The 12,607-nt window shown below is 47.4% G+C and overlaps 1 protein-coding gene across 4 annotated transcripts in view; it reads right to left on the reverse strand.

The window, feature by feature from the left end:
* Positions 1-11,872, reverse strand: part of GREB1 (growth regulating estrogen receptor binding 1) — a 141,888-nt gene extending 130,016 nt beyond the window's left edge. For 2 of the 4 annotated variants that reach the window (XM_070236668.1, XM_070236665.1), the window contains exon 1: positions 11,745-11,872. The gene's annotated coding sequence lies outside the window, so the exon portion shown is untranslated. The remainder of the gene's footprint in view (positions 1-11,744) is intronic. The other 2 variants (XM_070236667.1, XM_070236664.1) reach the window with 1 other exon arrangement.
* Positions 11,873-12,607: the final 735 nt, after the last annotated feature.

Raw genomic sequence — 12,607 nt, forward strand, 5'->3', positions numbered from 1 at the left:
TATGCTAAAAAAAAAAAAGGCCAATCTCAAGAGATCACATACTGCATAATTCTATTTATCTAACATTCTTGAATTGACAAAATTATAGAACTAAAGAACAAATCAGTTATTTCAAGGGGTCAGGGATGGGGGAGGCCAGGAGTGGGAGGGAAGCAATTGGGGCTCTGAAAGAGCAACGTGAGGGATCCTTGGGTGGTGGCACAATTCTGTATCTTGACTGTATCAGTGTTGTGTGACATTGTACCACAGTTTTGCAAGATGTTACTATTGGGAGAAACTGAGAAGAGGATACATGAGAGCTCCGTATTATTTCTTACAACCGCATGTGAATCTATAATTATCTCAAAATTAAAATCTTAATTAAAAATAAATAATATAGAGGTCAGCCCAGTGGTATAGTCGTTAAGCTCATGTGCTCAGCTTTGGCGGCCCGGTGTTCAAGGGTTTGAATCCCAGGCACAGATTAACACCCTTATCGCCCTTATGGAATGCTGTGGGTGCATCCCACATACAAAATAGAGGAAGACTGGCACAGATGTTAGCTCAGGCACAATCTTCCTCACCAAAAATAAATAAATACATACATACATACATACATACATCCCATGGATCAGCATCTTTTAAAAGAGACTCTTCTTGCTAGCAACTTGCCTTCTGCACTACCCTTCCTGAGCAGTAGAGAATGCTCTTGCCTGGACCCCTTGCTTTGTCATCAGACATTCCAGTGTGGTGATAGTGCTGTGGAAGATACATTGCTGCTCTTTGCCATAGTCTCCACATGGGAAATCTCTCCGGGAATTTGCAAGCTTTATACAACATTAATGGGGATTAGAAGGGAGCATCCAAGGGCCAAGGCTCAGCCTGTTCCTTTTCACCCACGTAAACGACCTCAGATAAATATAAACCGAGGGCGTTAAAATCCCAAGAAGGCATTTTTGTTCCCTTCCACGGTAATCAAATCATTGAAAGAAGACCACACTGGCAACCCTAGCCCCGATCTGAGAGGCATCTGCGTCCCTGTGAGCTGAGAGCAGCGCGCAGTAGCCAGTGCCTGGTCTCAACAGAGTGAAAGCAGGAGGCCGGGTTTCTGGGAGGAAACTGGATTCTGAGGACAATCACAGCAGCAACTCAGCCGTAGGAGGAGTGAGAGGAGAGGAAAGAAGCACCCGGGATGAGGACAGACAGCTCTGCAGTCAGACCCAGTGAGGCCTGCCATCCAGCTGTGCCACTTCCCAGGCTGGAACTTCCGTGACCTCTCAGAGTCAGGCTCCCTCACCTATAAAATGGGGCCATCAGTGCATGCGGCACAGGGCTGCCGTGGCACTTCGCTGAAAGGGTGTGCAGGGCACTGAACACAGGGTCATGGGGGTGCTCAGGGAGGCCAGGGCCCTTCCTTTCTCCACTCGCGCAAATTCCACAACACCCCAAATCCTGCTTCCTCGAGAAAAAGAACCTAATCCGAACCGAGACCCAGGAGGCTAATGTACACGAGGCCAAGAACTCAGCCTCTGGGCCCTGGCTGCTTTTTGTGTCCAAATTCTGTTTCTGCCACTTCCTGGGTATGTGGTCTTGGACAAGCTACTTAACTCCCCTGTGCCTCAGTTTCCCCCTCTGTAAAATGTACCTACCCTACAAGGCGGTGGGAAGACTGAGTGAGTTATAGCATGAAGTGCTTGGAGGAGCACCTGAGCCCATTTTTTTTAGTGTGTCCTTTTGGGTAATATTTTGGTTAGAAGAAATAAGAACATCCCCTTCGGAACATTTTTTTTAAGTTTGTGAAAAACAATTATGCGATACGATAAAAGTTTTGGATTAAACCATATGAAATTGTCAATATTATACCATTTTGATCTACAAAAATAGAAATTTCATATGGTTCTGCCCAGCAGGGAAATGTCTGGGCCTCAGTTTACACATCTGTAGAATGTGTCCTAGTCCCTAAGTTCTGAGGCTGTGGTGAGGCTTAGGGATGATGTAAAATGCAGGCACAAAGTAGGGGCTCAGCAAATGACAGCAGCCAGTCGTCAAAACCACCAATCTTCTTCGCAGCCACGATGCTCAAAGAACACAGCTTATGAGCAACGTCTCTAAAGAAAAGGAGGTGGAGACCAGCAGACGATGTTACAGGTCCAACGCTTCATGCATGCAGACCAGTCGCTGTCACATGGGGGAACCCTCTTCCCAAGAGGTCAACGACCCAGTGCAATCACCATAGAAACTGAGCAAGAGGTGTGGATGACAGTGGAAACTGAACACAACTTTTGGAAAGCACCTCGAAGGCCAGGCCCAAAGACAGGCTGGGGGTGATAATGCAATAATAATAACAATCACAAGTGTGGGGGCTCTTTCTACACGGCAGGCAAAGTTCTAAGCACCTGATATGTAACACACTGAACTCTCACCACCACCCTGTGAGGTATCTATTATTATCGTCCCCATTTTACAGATGAAGAAACAGACCTAGAGAAGATGAGGTAGCTTGTCCAAATACAGTCAGGGGTGCGTGGCTCCCGACAACCAGCTCTTAACTACACTCCCTTTAGCTTCACACTCAGATCACCCCCATTTAAACAGATGTAGTATTATCATCATCTAAAGACAAGGCCGACTAAGGAAACCAGAAGTCAGCTGCTGTGTCAGGAATGGACTCCAGATTTCTAGACCAAAGATCCCTTCCACGGACCTGTGGCCAGTGCAGTTCTGGAGCACCTTCAGAGCAGAGCTTCTCAACCTTTAGCACGTATAAGACTCACCTGGAGGGCTTTTGAAAACACAGGGTCACCAGGGCTTCTGATACATAAGGTCTGAGAAGGACCCAAGAATTTACATTTCTAACAATTTCCTACATAATGCTGACACAGCTCTGATCCGTGGACCAAACCAGAGGAACCAGAAGACATCTTACAACTCCACAGTCTCAGGAATCTACATGATGAGAAGCCAGGGAAAATGGTTTTAGTGTTGGGAGTACCCTCAGACCAGACTATCCCCAGGAGCCCATCTTCTCAGCCTGGCTCTACCCAGCCCCTACTCCCGCTTTGCATTCAGACAAAAATGGGTTCCCCACCATTTGCTGCCCACGTAACCTTGAGCAAGTCCACTGGTTTTTCTGCACCTCCATTTCCTCATCTTTACAATGGGTTTAATACTCTACCAAGCAAGGATTAAGTGAGGTGGCATATGTAAAGTCCTCAAGCTTATGATAAAGTCACTAACTGCTCATTTCTTCTCTCATCTTTTCTCAACCAGATTCATTTCCCCTAAGTCCAAACATACCAGCCCAAATTCTCTTTTTTCTAAAGTTTTACCATGTCTGCAGCCATCAGTAAGGATAGCAGCAATACTTTCTATCTCTATAGTTTATAAACTGCCCCTTGAGGACAGAGTCCACAGCTCGTACCACCTGTGTGTCCCTCACCACACCTAATGCAATACCTGGCACAGAGTAAGCATTTAATGTGCATTTATTGATCAAGTAAACTGACTGAATTTGCTCTCAAACTAACATTTTAAGAAGAAAATTTAACCTTCAGAGATGTCAGCTTACAGCAATTTTGGCTTTCTGTTCAACCAGGAACCTCTCTCCTCTGCTCAATTCGCAAAGATGCCGTAAAGAGCCATGAATAAACAGGTGCAAGGTTGTGATTAGAAGATGAAGGTAAAGTCAAGCTAGCATCCTGGATGTAGTCAGGCAAAGCATCTCTCTTGGAGCTACAGAAATCAGAATGCCTAATTCTCTAGGCAAAACCGAAAAATACATCTTAGTAAAAGAGAGGGCCAAAAGATTTTTAGGATAATCCCCCATAATAGCCAGCAAGAAAATGCAGGTTCTCGGAAAGAAATGGGGGAGATGATTAGAGAAGAAAAAAGCAGAATGCTTATCCTGAGACTCAGCTGTTACTCTGACCAGCTCAGGGCTCAAGAGAAGGGGAGACTGAATGGCATGCAAATGAGAAGTCCATGTAGAAATTAACCTGAAATAGATGAAAGTTTGGAAAGTTAATAGAACAATGGACACAGACTTTTTTTGATGCTAAGATTTGGCTTCACAGTCGTAGAGCTTTTTGGTCAGACAGATGTGGGTTCAAAACCTGTTACAGCATCTTAATGCTGTATGACCTTGAACAAGTTACTGAATCTCTCTGTGATTTGGTTTCCCTACATACAAAATGCCCTACATACAAAAAATCATAATACCTACACTTCCTAGGGGAATTGTAAGGACTGAACAAGATAACACATACACAACCCAACCCAGAACCCGGCCCAGAGCAGCCACGTAATTGTTGGTTCCCATCAATTCTGGCCAACTTGTAATCACTAAAAGGAACACTGGGTTCTACTCAATCTGACAGCCTGAATTCCACAGTGACTACAATTCACTCCCATGGATCTAACTAAGTAACTGCGAAGTTATATTCCTGTCACAATTGAACCAATTTATATTATTAAAATGAAAACTTTGTGAGACTCTCACAATTTGATAATACAACCAAACTCGTTGGAGCCCATAACGAAGATAACTTTGCAGGACCCTGTTTCTGTTATTTAAATGCTTTCAAGTAACGGAATGGTATTTAATTTTTTAATCTTACTATAGGTGCCAGCATTAGCTGCACAATCAGTGCCTAGATTTTCCCTTTGGACTTCCATTTTACTCCTAACCCATGACCTGCAGGATCACCCTTGTGTGACAAAACTGAGAGAGCAATGCAGTAGGATGGGCAGCTCCATAGCCACCTTCAGAGTGAATGCTGGACGGACAGAGATGCACAGAAGCCCATACGGATCATCCGTCATCACCTAGGACATAGAGTCTGAGGGTCTGGTCCCAGTTTTGCAGCTGACCAGTTCTGTGATAGCTTCTCAACCTAACACAGGGGGGATGATGGAATCTAGAGAACAAGGAGGCCCTCGTAAATCCCAGGCCCAAATGGGCTCTTGCGATATATGACTCCCAAATTGAGCCACATTCAGGTCTCACAGAAGACAAGAATGTCCGGCATGAAGCAGAGGCACGAGGAATGAAGAGAATCTTTTGTCAAGCCAGAAGCACAGACCATGAATCATAATCGTTTTTTAAAGGGTAGTCTGTGTGAGTGTCTTCAACATCCAAATAAACCACTTCACTTAAGGATTGTATGAATAATGGTGGCAGATCTTACTAGGGTGGCAGGGAATTCACCTATTGCCCCAATCCAGAAGTACTTGCTTTCCTAGCAATTTTTATGTTCTGTTTCCCATCCAAAACTGTCCACCAACAACCAAGAAAAAGCTACAGGTAAGAACCTCGTCATGCGCTGCTCCGGGCCGGTACCCGGCTGTGTACACACTCGGTCACCACACCAGGCACAAAAAGATCACTGACAACATAGGTGTCACCTGTGTGTGCTCCAGCCTTACCCACTATGAGAAGAACAGTCCTACTCTTCTTTGAAGCCCCCCAAACCAGTACCGGGAGCCCCTGTGTGCTCTTGCAAACCAACTCGCTACCTGCAGGCTCCCAAACCGAGTGTCCTCATCTCAGGGGGCAACCTTCAGTGTGTGTTATGGACTAAAGGCTTGTGTCCCCCCCCCCAAATTTTTACGTTGAAGCCCTAACCCCCAGTGTGGCTATATTTGGAGACAGAGCCTATAAGGAGGTAATTAAGGTTAAGTGAAGTCATAGGGTGCGGGCCTGATCCAATAGGGTTGGCGACCTTATTACAAGAGACAGCAGAAGGCTCTCTTTCTCTCTCCCAGGGTGCACACAGGGGAATGGCCATGTGAGGACACAGCAAGAAGGCAGCCATCTGGCAAGCCAGAAAGAGAGCTCTCACCAGAAACAAAATCGGTTAGAGCCTTGATCTTGGACATCCAGCCTCCAGAACTGTGAGAAATAAATTTCCGTTTTTTAAGCCACCCAGTCTACAGTATTTTCTTACGGCAGCCCGAGCTAACATGGGGGATGCAAGAAGGCAATATTGGATCCTCATTGTTACATATCCCTTACTTTAAAAGTCATAAGCACATTAACCCTTGGTAATGAACTGACCTTGGCACCCCCTCTGGGTGCACGTGTCACATATGACAGGAGAGGGATCATGAGGAAACAGAGGGCATCCTACACCCGAGGGGGTCCCACAGCTCAGAACACTCACAGCTGTCCACCTGCTCTCCCTGGATTGAAACATATCACAGCTTATATGTGGCCAGATTGTGATCTTGGATAATAGAATCTTTACCATATTTTCTATGCAGACAAGGATGGATAACGACAATCATTGACAGCACAGAGGTGCACTGGCATGCTACCGCCAGGACATAAACTAAATAAGAGCAGGAATCGTCTGGTTCACTGCTGTATCTCCAGCACTTAGACTAGTATTGGCACATAGTACGTACTCAGTAAGTATTTATGTATTAAATAAATGATGAGATTTTGTTGCTAAAACACATACTACCTTTACAGATCATCACGTCTGCAGATTTTTAAATTTTGGAAACAACTTTCTAAGCCTGTTTTAAATTTTTACAAATGAAGATTTCAATGGGTTTTAAATTCATTTTGTTACATATAGAAACGCAAAACTTACTGATTAGTTCCTATCAGGGAACAGATATTTATGTGATTTGTGTAGAATATTTTTACATGGTAGTTGCCCAAGGATTGTGGCTATAATAATAATTATTATTCAGCTAAATCTTGCATCTAAAAGCAGTGGAATGAGTAGCTATGAATCAATGAAATACTCTTATATGCACGAGCCCTTTGTTTTACTCTTCTCTTGTACTGCCCTCCACACTTCTCCCCAGAGTCTAAGACATTGCTAAGTGCATAACAGATACTTTATTTGACAGACATGAAACTAACTGACCTTTGGCTCAAATTCTCCTACATTTGGAGTCAAGACCTCAAAGCAGAACCCTTAAGTGTTCTCTAATTGTTCCTACCAGTATTAGGCTTGGCTGTCTATTCAGAGTTCTGTAAGTTCCCTAAAGAACAAAGGCTCATTCATTCCTCAAATATTTACTGAGCACCTGCTATGGACCAGCAGTGTGCTGGATGCCGAGGCACACGGGGAGCATAGGAGACTCGATCCTTCACAGCACTTACCATGGATGGGGGGGAGAAAAGACATCAAAGAAATAAATGTGTAGTTACAAATGTGGTGTGTCACAGGAAGTGGTTCTCAACTTTTTTTTAAAGGAAAATTGCCTACATACACTCCAGTTCAGAAAAATTTTATCTAATAATTTCATTCCCAAATCTTTCTGAGTCAAGAACATGTAACTGTCAATCAGAGTTCCTGACCAAAAAGTTTCCACAGTTACTCCCCAGTTACTATTGTTCCACACAAAGGGACGAAGTTTGACATTGGATTGACCTTCCGAGCTGGAGGACAGGCAAATGCACAATTTCCAGGAGGTTTTGTTTCTGGTTTTTTTTGTTTGTTTGTTTTTCGTTTTTTTGGAGGAAGATTAGCCCTCAGCTAACTACTGCCAGTCCTCCTCTTTTTGCTGAGGAAGCCTGGCTCTGAGCTAACATCCGTGCCCATCTTCCTCTAGTTTATACGTGGGACGCCTACGACAGCATGGCTGCCAAGCAGTGCCATGTCCGCACCCGGGATCCGAACCAGCGAACCCCGGGCCGCCGAGAAGCGGAACGTGCGAACTTAACCGCTGCGCCACCGGGCCGGCCCGTTTCTGGTTTTTTAAGGACTTATAGACCTCTTGACTACCTTCACAGATCAGTGCATCCCAAGCCTGGCCACTCATCAGAATCACCTGGAGGGCTTGTTAAACCGCAGATTGCTGGCCACCACCCCCAGAGTTTTTGAGTAGGTCTAGGTAGGGGCCTGAGAATCTGCATTTCGTACAAGTTCCCTGACAATACTGAAGTTGCTGGTCCAGGGCCTACAATTTGAGGAATATCACACTAGAGTAAAAGGCAGACCTTAGCTTGAACAAAGTTGAAAGGAAGCTTATAGATTACCGAGGTCAAGCTCCTCAGGTGACAGAGGAGAACCTGGCCAGAGAGGAGGAGCAACCCTCTCAAGGTCAAAACAGGACAAGTGAGGCAGCTTCCTCTCAGGACACTGGCCTTTCTGTTACCCAGCTTCCTGGCAAACCCAACTTCTTCTGCTGAGCCCCCCAAAGACAGGCCCTTCTCATTGGACTTTGAGGTAAATTCATCGTAAAAAAGACACAGGGGTAGGACACACTACAACATCTTGGATTTGCTTCAAAGTAATCCAGTAGGGTCACAGTGTGAGAAGGGAGGAGATGGAAACAAAATTCACAAGATGTTGACAATTGTTGCAACTAGATGATGATCACAGAGAAGTTCATTATACTATCTTTCTACTTTTGCAGATGTTTGAAGTTTTCCATAATCAAAAAGGTAATGGGAATCAGTGGGATCAAGACTCGTCACTGCCCATCTCTGAGAGGACTTGGGTTTCCCACATAGCCCCTGAAATATACTCCTCCTAAAAGAATATTTTACACATCTGTGACATGCCACACCTTGGCTGGGCACTAGAAGGATTCAGACAAAATCAAGACATAAAATGTCTGTCCTCAAGAAGCCCATAATTTGGGGGGGTTTGGTAAATAAAACACAAATCACTGTGTTACAGGAACTAATAAATGGTGTACGAGACAGTTAAGAGTAAGCTAAGAGATTAAGAAGACTGAACCAAGACTGCATCCTTTTCCACTTTACGTCCCTGAAGTTAAAGGGTTTTTTTTGCCACTTTCTAAGAGCAGTCGAGTTTAGAAATGTGTATTACCATCAATCAAGGATGTTTTCTCCAAACGGAAAGAACATCAAAAGTACAAATAACAGGAAAAACCCAAGAATCTGCTAGAGAAATAGTTAATGTATAATTTATTCATAGACTAGAATATAAAATTGTTATTTAAAACGGCATCGTCAAAGAAATAATGATAGGTAATATTCATAATATAACTTTTATATGAAAAAAGATACAAAATGGGGGCTGGCCCCGTGGCCGAGTGGTTAAGTTCGCGCGCTCCGCTGCAGGCGGCCCAGTGTTTCGTCGGTTCGAATCCTGGGTGCGGACATGGCACTGCTCGTCAGACCACGCTGAGGCAGCGTCCCACATGCCACAACTAGAGGAACCCACAACGAAGAATACACAACTATGTACCGGGGGGCTTTCGGGAGAAAAAGGAAAAAATAAAAATCTTTACAAAAAAAAAAAAAGATACAAAATGACATAAATAATATGTAATTTTGACCAATGTTTAGAAGCATATAAAATTTAGTTTTAATATAAGAAAAAAATACACCCAAGTGTTAACAGTAATTATCTGGATCATAGATTTCTGATTTTTCTGTCTTCTATATATTCTTAAATTTTATGTCACAAATATTACTTTTACAATAGCCTTCCCCATCCTGTTTTTTTAAATGCAATTTGCTTTAAAGTACTACAATTTATCTGTATATCCAGAAACTGAACCAAAAAGCCAGGAGTGCCCATTAAGCAGTATATGAGCTGAGAAGATTAACTGCCTGGAATCTTTATGAAGGGATTAGCCGGCCATGGGCCCTCAGGAACGGCCAGGCCAGGGTCCATGAGCTGCCCTCAGCCAGCCCTAATGGTCACTTGCCCCCACAAACGCCCTGGAGGCTTCCTTTCCAGGTCTGGAACAGAACCACTGAAGCAAGCTCGACAGGAATGTGCGATTATTAAACACAAGCTCCACTTAATGCACAAAGTGTCCACACCACAGCCTTCGTTTCAACGTCCTGGTCCCTCTCCGTTCTGATGACCTCGCCTGGGCGTGGGGCCCGCCCTCTCTCTCTCAGTTACAGGCTGTCTTCTTCTGATTTTTAACCTTATTTTAGCTCTACTTTGAGACAGCCTCTGAAAACGCTGGAATCTCTAAATAATTCAAATGTTGAATCCGCAAACTGGACACATTGTCTTGAGAAGGGGGTTTCCACCATTAAGTAAAATGGTAGCACTTGAATGAACGTCCACAATGCTGAAGGAGTTCAGTAAACTGCTTCCTAAATGAACGAGTGATCACTTTCATACCAAGCACAGAAAGCTTTAGACAGGCTCTATGAGAATATAAATTCTCCTACTAAAAATGACAAGACAAAGACACATACATGTAAAGTGTAGCTTCAAATTACCCACCCAACAAAGATCACAGGTATTGGTCCAAATGGCTATTTTCACTAATTAAAAACATTTTAAAACACAAATAAACCATTTAAACCCTCTGCAATAAAAAGAAAGCCCAGGATGGAATTTCAGTTTCAACCTGAGCTTACTTTTTACTCCTTAAGGAAAATTTGTTCCAGAAGGAACAGCAGACCACCGCATCCTCTGCGCTGGGTAAACGGAAAATGTCACAGACCACATTGCAAACTTAAAATGAACCAGATCTCATGAAAAGACTTGTAAAAACGTGTCCTTGCCTGTGTTTCATTTAATTGTTTCACATTTTAAATTTGGCTTTTGTCTCCTAGAAACAAACTTTTCTAAGCAAGCCCAAAGACCATGCTCTGGAAGCAATGGGGGTTGGTTATCAAGAATTCTTCAAATCTGCCCAGAGATTTAAGACATTCTAAGAAGATAGTTAAAGGTGGGATTCTAACTGGCCTTTAAAACTTCCAACAACATTTTCCTATAAAGCGCTGCAAACCAGGCGACACCACGACAACATTCATACAAGATCAAGCTCAGAAGCCCCCTCCCACCCAGACGTTCCCCTCCCCCACGTCCAACACCCAGTGTTAATTGCAGAAACTGAAACGCTCTCACTGGGAATAAAAGTTTGTACTCAAGTTAAATTTACACTTTTATTGTTTTAAAGAGATACTAAAAAACCTTTCAAGCCCTGAAATAACACCTACCTCTACAATGAAAGTTTATTAAAGGAAAGCTTCAGTTCACAAATTAAGTAGTTCCTCTTTTCTGCTGGTCCTCACGACCGGGGATCAAAAGAGACTTGACAGCAAAATGGCCCAGCATCCTTTTCCATGAATGGCGGGTCGTCCCAGCCTTCACCCCGGCCTGGCGCCCTGGCGGCCACACACACACACACACGCACCTTCTTGGACTTCAGGGAAGCAGCCTTTGTTCCCAAGGCCCAAAACTGGGATCCAGTTACTAAGCCACCACCTCCGCTGAACCAGCCTCTCCAAGTGTAGGAGCCCCTTGGAGACGGTCCCAGGGCCGTTCTGGAAAGAAGCCCCATTTTCTCCCTTGTCCCAAGAGCTGGGGAGTTGTGGCTGCCACCTCCGGCTCCCGCTTTTCTAAACACTTAGACATAGACACACATGCACGCACACACTGCCTGAAACTAGTCATTATTACCGTCATTGTCATTTTTAAAAGCTCTCACCTATGGAGCGCTCACCATGCGCCAGGCGCTCAGCACGCGCTCTAACTCTGACGCGCGCGCTCTCTCTCTCTCTCTCTCTCTCTCACTCACACACACACACACACACGCACGCACGCACACGAGGCAGCTGCACCCACGTCCCCACACGCCCTGGGGTCTGAACCCAGAAACTTCCCCACCTCCGTCGCGGGTCCGGCCCGGAGAGTGCCCCGTCCGCCCGCGCGCGTCCCTCCCGGTTCCCCTTGCCCGCGGGGCCGAGCGGGGCGCGAGGTCCTAGCCCGGGCCCCTCCGGAGCCGGCCGCCCGCTCAGCCGAGCCCGCCCGGCACAGCCCCGCGCCCCCCGCCCCGGCGGCCCCGCCGCGCCCCGCTCCTACCTCGGCCCTTTGTCCTTCCGCCGCGCTCCCCGCGCCGGTGCGCCGCCGCCGTCGGAGGGCCAGCCGGGCCGGGGCGGCGGGCACACCCCCAGCTCCGGAGCCCGACCCGGCGCGGGGCGCGCGGCAAAGCCCGGATCTGCGGAGCGAGGCCTCGACCCCTGGCACTGGCCGCCCCCGGACTCCGCTTCTCCGGGTCTTCGGGCCGACCGCCGAGGAAGGACGGGCGGGGGGCTCAGCCGCCCGGGGACCTGGGCTGGGACAGGGTCGGGGAGGGCGCGGGGCCCGGACCCGGCGGCGTCGGTGAGGGGAGGGGGAGGCGGGCCGCAGTCGGGCCCCGCGCCCTCCCGCCCCGGCGCGCCCCAGTCCGCTCCCGTGCGCCCCAGTGCTCCCGGGGCCCCCCTCGTCCCGGCCGAGGACGCGGTGCCCCCACCCCTGCCCGGCCCCGCGCCCTCCCGCCCAGACGCGCCCCAGTGCTCCCCTGGCCCGCCTCGTCCCGGCCGAGGACGCGGTGCCCCCCCGCTGCCCGGCCCGGCGCCCCGGGGCGGCGGGTTGCGGGTCAGCAGCCAGCCCCTCGCCTGCCCGGCGCTCCTGTTAACATCCCGAAGGCGGCAAGGATGCCGCACCCGACGCCCCGCACCCGGCGAGGGGCGCCGCCTGCGCTCAGGAAAGGTCGCTTTCTTGTCGGTTCCCGGCGAGGGGATCCTCTCCGCAGCGGCCCCCGGCCCGCCCCGGGCACACTCCCCCGACCTTCCCGCGGGGCCACAGCTGGAGCCCCTCCGGCCACAGGGGCCTTAGCGGGTGAGGGAGGCTGGACAGAAGTTGGAGAACCCTCGGACGACACAGGTCATTTTGCCTCTTGGGAC

Source organism: Equus caballus, chromosome 15, assembly GCF_041296265.1.
Source record: "Equus caballus isolate H_3958 breed thoroughbred chromosome 15, TB-T2T, whole genome shotgun sequence".
Lineage (NCBI taxonomy): Eukaryota > Metazoa > Chordata > Mammalia > Perissodactyla > Equidae > Equus > Equus caballus.